The following is a 7,808-nucleotide window of genomic DNA, read 5'->3' on the forward strand; positions in this document are numbered from 1 at the left end:
AATCTACTACAGTTCTTCCCATTTAGGAGTATGGACGTTGCAGGAGATACATGGAAACCTATTTTACTTTCAAAGTTATAGGTATTTTTTCTGAGTCACTCGGGATGAGTTGTGTCTGAAAATGTTTCTCGCTCTGCTCAGGTAGCGAGTGCTGGCAATGTCATCTAGGGAAGGAAGAGATTATCCATTGATTTCCTTGGGCAGTGTTGATTACCGTCTGTATCGCTTTCCTGTTAGCTAGAGTGCACCCTGCGTACCCACACTGTGATGCAACATGCTAACACCCTCTCTTAAACGCAAATAAGACGCAAATTCCAAAACTGAGCTCGAAAACTGCAGCTTGGCTATTGGTCCTCATCAGATCGTCATTGATTATGAATGAGTAAGTGGATTTAAGTAGGAAAATTTGAACAGATCAGCCCGGTTGGTCGCTTGGCTTAAACAAGACTTTTGGCAAAAAATTAAGCGGATAAGACAATGCTGGATTTGGGACCTATTCAATAATGGATTGCCAGGCGATACCTTCCTGCTGAGCAGAGTTGTCATCTAGCAGTAAAGCCCACCCAAAGCGCTGAATGATGCAGTAGTGTGGCTGGATTAGTCATTTAAATGTATGAAAAGGTCATAATGCTTAGTCAGTGGAACTATGACTTGAGGATGAAAATTTGATTAAGTGTACCCCCTCCATGTTGGCACGGTACTGAATTTCAAAGAATGCCCTTAAAGATTTTTTCCCCGCATCAGCATGTTCCCAATGCAGAACTACAGTATAAGAATCCCCATAAATACACACTGATTAATGGAGTAGAATATACTGTAGATCTATTAAATTAAAATAACAATCTCTCATTGGGCATACTAAACAATTTTCATCTGCATTGAGATAACTCCCGTGAATGCTATTCATGAACAATCTGATGAGTCTTGAATTCTGAGAAAGAAATCGGTGTACAATAATAGCCATTCTGGCCTTTAACGTTTATCAAAAGGCAATCTGATTTGGATGAGCAATCTCTGCCTTATTGTCAGAGTAACTGTCAATGCGGGTGGTCACCTACACACCCACTTAATTAGTGGTCAAGGAGGAAAGCATACGATGGTGTTTTCACAGATGGCAATGCACTCATGGATTCTTCTAATCAGGCAGCTGATGTCCTTTGCCAAAGAAAGCAAGCATGAAAAGTAAGCTGTAACATACATCAGGTACCATTTGCTTTGTAACTCAAAGCAACAACCGAGCATGACTGTACATCCAGCTATTTTTTAGGCGGTGTTAACAATTGGGTTACAGTACTCAAATTACAATTGTGTCAGTACAGGTAACTATTTTATTTGCAATCCACAAGCCAATATTGAGTCCACCAAGATGAGCCAGCATGTAATTATTTAGTGGCAGTCATCTTTTTGAACACCCTAAATGTACAGTGAAATTTCTAGAAATTTAAGACAGCATTTTCTAAGTGTATGAATTCCTGTTTTATTGAGATTTGTTCCTTCCTGTCTCCTTATGCTCTATTTACTTAATTATTTAATCATTCATTCATATTCATTATCACCACCTCTCAGACTTATGCAGCACTCAGTTTCAAACGAGAATGAGCGACCTGAAACGGCAGCTCCAATTCAATATTTTACTTCTTTGTCCCCTCATTGTTTTTTCATTGCATTTTTTCACGGTAAAATGTTTGTTTTAGTCCAGCATATACAGTAATGCTTCAGAAAATGCATGTATACATGCAGCCAAGCTGCTACAGCACGCTGCCATATACTTGGTTGTCTTCTGTTAATAGTGTCGATACAATAAAAATCGCAATGTCATGATTAGTAAGTTGTACATGAAGGGACTTATACTGAAAACACTGGTAAGCTTACGCGAGTCGCAGTGGTGGGCTTTCACACGTACGCCTTCTGTGATGTCAGAGTCTCAAATAAATAGCTCCCATGTGCACACGTACGCATTACTGGGCTACACAGGCTACTTTCCGAAGCTTTAAATGTCACCAAACCTGCATTAGCCATTAAAACTTGTCATTATAAGTGATGCTGTCAAAAGTTTAAAAAAATTACTAATAATTTTTAAAAAAATAGCCACAAAATTTTATGAAGTCCAAATTACAAATTGCAGTTTAAATATAAGAACATTTTTATTTCTTTGATTAAATTTACATGAACGAAATAAAATAACACAAACATAAATGAAACCATACATAAAGAAAAGGCTTGCACTCACCAAAAAAAGGGGCTTTCACAATTACTTAATTATTTAATCATTCATTCATATTCATTATCACCACCTCTCAGACTTATGCAGCACTCAGTTTCAAACGAGAATGAGCGACTTTTCAATATCTGCCGATTTTTCTTCACCTTTTCATTATGGAGGTCTTTTTCTCCACGCACTGAGATGTACAATGTTTCTACTCGGGTGTTCCAAAAGTTTTTTTTAAAAAACAACGTAGCGCATTTAGGAGCTCTCTCTACCTTCGAACTGAGATGTACTATACTGTATATCCACTCGGGTGTCCCAAGGAATTTTAAAAGCATTGTAGCGCGTGGGCCCATCCATCCAGACAGTGTCTCGTTGCTGCCTTGGTTAAACAATTGAAGTTTGCAAATCCAGTGGAGCTCCAAACACCAAATCGATTCCTTGCAAACAAAAGGCATTCCCAGCAAAACTATTTGCCAGGGTTATCTCCCCTGGTAGCCCAGTCAGAAATATGGCCAAGTCGGGACAGGTTAGCTTATAGCTACGCTACGCCTCTAAAGCAATCTGGCAAAGCCAACATTGAGTAGCTTGCTTGTTAAGTATTGGACCTACTTCCTGCAGTGAGCATCCACTCATGTCACGTTCAACATGAGGCCTCTAGATGGCGATCTTATGACTCAGTTGGCTAATACAGCTGTCTATTAAGTTATATGGGCCGCTCAGATATCCGTCTGCGCTTGCGCAGAAGCCCGCGCCGTGTTGATGCGAATGCCCTGGCTTCTGGTTAAGGCATTGGCTAAAACCCCAACTTAAAACTACAACACTAAAGGAGCGTAACCAAATGGATGTAATATGACACGAAAAGAACAGAATATGGAGAATAATTTTATAAATTTTGTAAAAATGAATTTGAAATGAAATTGACTTTTTTATAGTTATTTATTTATATAGTTAGTTAGTTCGTTATAATTATTATCGTTTATTATGATAAAGATGTCAGGCCAGCAGAGATGGCCTTGCTGGCCCTGAGGGTCCACCACTGGTGAGTCAACACATGGCATGCAGGCTATAAATGAAATGAAAGTCAAAATGAAATTGCCCCTCATTGGAGTAAAATTGATTGGAATTATAGCATCAGCATTGACTTTGCCTGCTTTATCGTAAAGAGCTGTGATATCAGATGGACTAAACCACAATGGGACACATTTCTACCCTATGTTGCTGTTTCTTGATCACTCTGCAGCAATTACTTACTCTTCTGGACCCGTAAATTTAAGCGGGTTCTGTATGATTCTGAAGCAGTCAAATCTAATGGTGTCAGCGTTACAGGACCAGTAAATTTTAAAACGACTTGGAGGAAATCTTGACTGCAGTGCTTTATTTGAGCAGTGTTTTTCAGTAGAGATCGTTAGATTATTTAAATATTTGGAAATTTACGTACATCGGTGTCAGCCTTTTTTTTTTTTTTCTTTTTTTTTTTTAAATCTGACTGGCCAATATGAAGAAATCTGTCAAGTTTCGGCATGGCGACGCGAGGAGGTGTGGAACGTGGGAGAGGTGGAACCAAAAAAAGTGTAGGACTGAGAGAGGTGAGACTCGAATAATGAAGGTTTAATTTCCAAACAGAGGTGGGAGGAGATGCCACAAAGAATGATACAAAGTACAAAAAAAAAAGGATAAACTCACTGGGGAAAAATGGAAGCAAGAGGGCCAGGCTTCTCGGGTAGGGCGAACTTAGCGAAGTGAGGAAGACACTGGTCGGCAAGGGGGTAACAAAAAAATGACCCAACAAAGGACAAGGCAAAACGCTGGAACTTAAATACAAGCTGAAGTAATTAGGAGACGCGAGACACCTGGAAAACAAAAAGAGGCGGGGTGGGGGGGGGGGGTGACTGGGTGAGACAATAGGCTTGAATACACGGATGACAGGTGAGACAAATCACAATTACGACAGACTCGGGGGAAGCATAGAGAACCTACAACTGAAACTACACAAACTTAAACCCACAACAAATCCGACAATGTGACAAAATCATTGTAAAAGTGTTGCCTTTAAGGCTGACTCAATGGAATATTTTGTTTAAAACAATGCTAAGAAAATATTTTCTATATTGTTAAATGATTGCTGTGTTTCAATCGATGATTATTGCTTTGTTTGTGTGAGGTTTTGCCGATAGTAGTACTTCTGATGTTGCTGATGACGCATATATGCTTCCGGGCAAAAGAGGCAGAAACTGCTAAAACCTTGCCAACCCTTTGTTCCCATGTGCACTCCTCGAACAGCATGATCCAGCCGACGCCATCCTCGGTGAAGAATCAGGCAAGAATGCCATAAGATTCATTTTACTAAATTGCACATATATGAGTAAGGATATGAAGGTATTTTTGTCGTTTTGCCGATAGAAGTACTTTTGGTTTTGCCGATGACGCATTTCCGTTTCCGGGTTTGAATGCCGGCGAAAAGAGGCAGACAATCGCACATATGGCATGTGTTCAGTTAGTCAACACCAGGGAAGAATGTGTGCAAAACATGCAATGGCGAAATCAGCATGGGAGCAAGAGTAACAAAAAATAAAAACACCTCCACTGTGGTCCCACCTCAAAATTCATCACCCAGACTTTTATCACACTTCAAAGACAAGTCATTGTACTTTGTAGTTATATTTATATGTTACAACTTTTGTGTATTTCCAATGAAAATTTTTCAGAGAGCTATTTAATTCAAAATAATAAAGTGATGTGTCTGAGTCTAGGACAATCAGACACTTCGAGAGCCATTATTTTATATTTGTGTGGTTCAATAAACATGATTTAGTTATTGTAATGAAGTTTAGTGATTGCAATATTCATTTTTATTTTACGCCAATTTTAACACTTCGTGCAAATGAATATCGGCTCCAAATATCGGTTATCAACCTCATTGGCCGCCCTGAGATATATATTATATATATATATATATATATATATATATATATATATATATATATATATATATATATATATATATATATATATATATATATATATATATATATATATTTGTGTGTGTGTTTGTGTATATATATGCGCAAAAAGGACCAAGTAAGTACCAAGCAAAAACAACAACAGATATTAACAAATGTCAGTGAAATTGATTAAAATAATATAATGAACTGACATGTAGCATTCATCATCATTATCTTCATATTGCAGCCACAGAGATAACTTAGTCCATTTTGATAGAAAAAATTGCTTGTTTGTTTAGTTTCAACACACTGTTTTGCGCTTCTCAATCTAACGAACTTTTGCTTGTTACTTTCTGGCACATTGTTACTTGATTGTGTATTATTTGACTTGTCTTGATACAAAAAAAAATGCAGAGGTGATGTTTTTTCAGGCCTAAAGACAGAACTTTTTATAGAATTATATCTGAGCTACTATTGTAACTGAGCAATGAAAAAGTTTAAGTTAGTAAGGAAGGATTTTGAGCACAGAAATATATATTAAGCAAGCAATGATAGATTTTGAGCACAGAAAAATGTATTGAGCAGGCAATGATAGATTTTGAGCAAGCAGTATTGGATTTTGAGCACAGAAAAATATATTGAGCAAGCAATAATATAGTTTGAGCAAGAATAATGGATTTTGAGCACAGATAATTATATTGAACAGGCAATGATAGATTTTGAGCAAGCAATGAACGATTTTGAGCACAGAAACAGATAACACTGAACCTAATACGGAATAGCTTGCTTGATTTCTAAAGTGAGAGAAAGTGGAGCACTACATTAACATTCATGTTAGCACTAACTTGATCATGTTACAGTTCAGCACGGGTAAAATCCTTTGATCACCCAAAGAGATTCACAAGGGCCAGGAGCCACTTTCTGTGATTCAACCAGACATTCCACTTTAGTCCACATTGTAATATAAACAACCACTTTTGTATTTCTTTCAAATTATTTTCATTTAAATTTGTAAATCTGTCTTTAAATTTATTTACAGCTCAGCAGTTTGTGAGGGGGATCCTCACGGACAGCACTAACCGCCTGCCACTCATATACCCGTTCCTCACATGCATTTCTTCTTAAAAGGCCAGGCTCAGCCAGCGTTGTCTTGCTTTATTCCCTCAAGCACGGCCCCCACATCCACATATATGTCCCCGCACAGCCCTCTCACTCAGTCATACGCCACCACATTCATTTTATCCAAGATTGAAGAGTTTTATTGTCATATGCACAGTGATACTACACAATTAAATTCTTATTCTGTTCACTTCCCCAAGCAGACTACATTCCACAATTGAGCAAATAATAAAGTAGGTAATAAAACAAAAAACGGTAATAGAGCAATAAGGGCAGTAATAAGGAACCACTAATAAAGGAATATACTTACATTCTGAGCATTTATGGAGTTATGTACAGTAAATAGAGTGTAAGAAACTGTATATGAGAATGATAGTGTAAAATATGTATTGCAAAATAGTAGTCATTTAGCAGCTTTCCTAAAACGTGCAGGATTTGTAAGGTGCATGTTTGCATGTGGTAAAATGCCATGATTCTGTTGATGTAGAATGACAAGCAGTGATTTAGTTTCAAGCAAATTGTGATCGTGTCCTTGGGGAAGGCACCTCACCCACCTTGACCCCATCGGTTGGTTCGGAGGCACAATATGGCAGCTTTGCTTCCATCAGTCTGCCCCAGGGCAACTGTGAATACACAATGTAGTTTACCACGAATGGTGTATATGAATGTGTGACTCTATGAATAATGCATCAATTGTAAAGCGTCTTTGAGTGTCTTGAAAAGCGCTCTGTAAAAGTGATGCATTATTATAAAAGCAAAAGTGAAGCTACTAAAGGTAAAGCATGAAGTGGCGAGGGAACACTGCACCATGGTTTTACAAGTCCAGCCCATTTGGAAATAGACTTTTCTCCATGTGGCTACTGAGCTAATGTGAGTTTTACAAAGTCCTTTTGATTGAATTTGGAATGTTTTCTTTTTTTTTTAAATCATATCTAAAATAATGGTGACTTTGTGTATAGTTTTGATTATCCCAAATTCTTACACATTCCTCTTTACCATTCAATTGTTTGTTGGTACGCAGTATACTGTACATCCTCCATTGATTGGAAAGTACCACAGCCCATGAAAAAATAAATTCCCTTCATAAGAGAATCTTTTCCAAATGCAATTGAGTGAAACAAAATGTTGATAGCTGTGCATGAAGCAGCAACCATTAATAGTTTTGCAAAATAGGCAAGTGAGAGAAGGTTAACAAAACGTTCTATCATCACAAATATGTCTCTGATTTCTCCAGAGCCAATCAGTATCCATATATCAGGTAGCCAGATTGCCACAGTCATGAAAAAACAAAAAACATATAGACAGAAGAGCTTCTAGGACAGATGGAGGAAAAGAGACAGGAATATAATGTAGTAAAGTGGAAAAAGCTCATTTAATGAAATTCTGTTTTAAATACAACATGCTACACTAAAATAAACATGAATGCACAAGTACAACCAGCCCTCCGTTGTGGCCGAATTAATAAAAATCTAAACTAAATTGTACACTATCATCAATATCAGTGGTCTTCTTTGCTGCCCTAAACACAACTATTAAAA

This window comes from Hippichthys cyanospilos, chromosome 11 (genome assembly GCF_059441005.1).
Source record: "Hippichthys cyanospilos isolate Australia breed blue-spotted pipefish chromosome 11, RoL_Hcya_1.0, whole genome shotgun sequence".
NCBI lineage: Eukaryota > Metazoa > Chordata > Actinopteri > Syngnathiformes > Syngnathidae > Hippichthys > Hippichthys cyanospilos.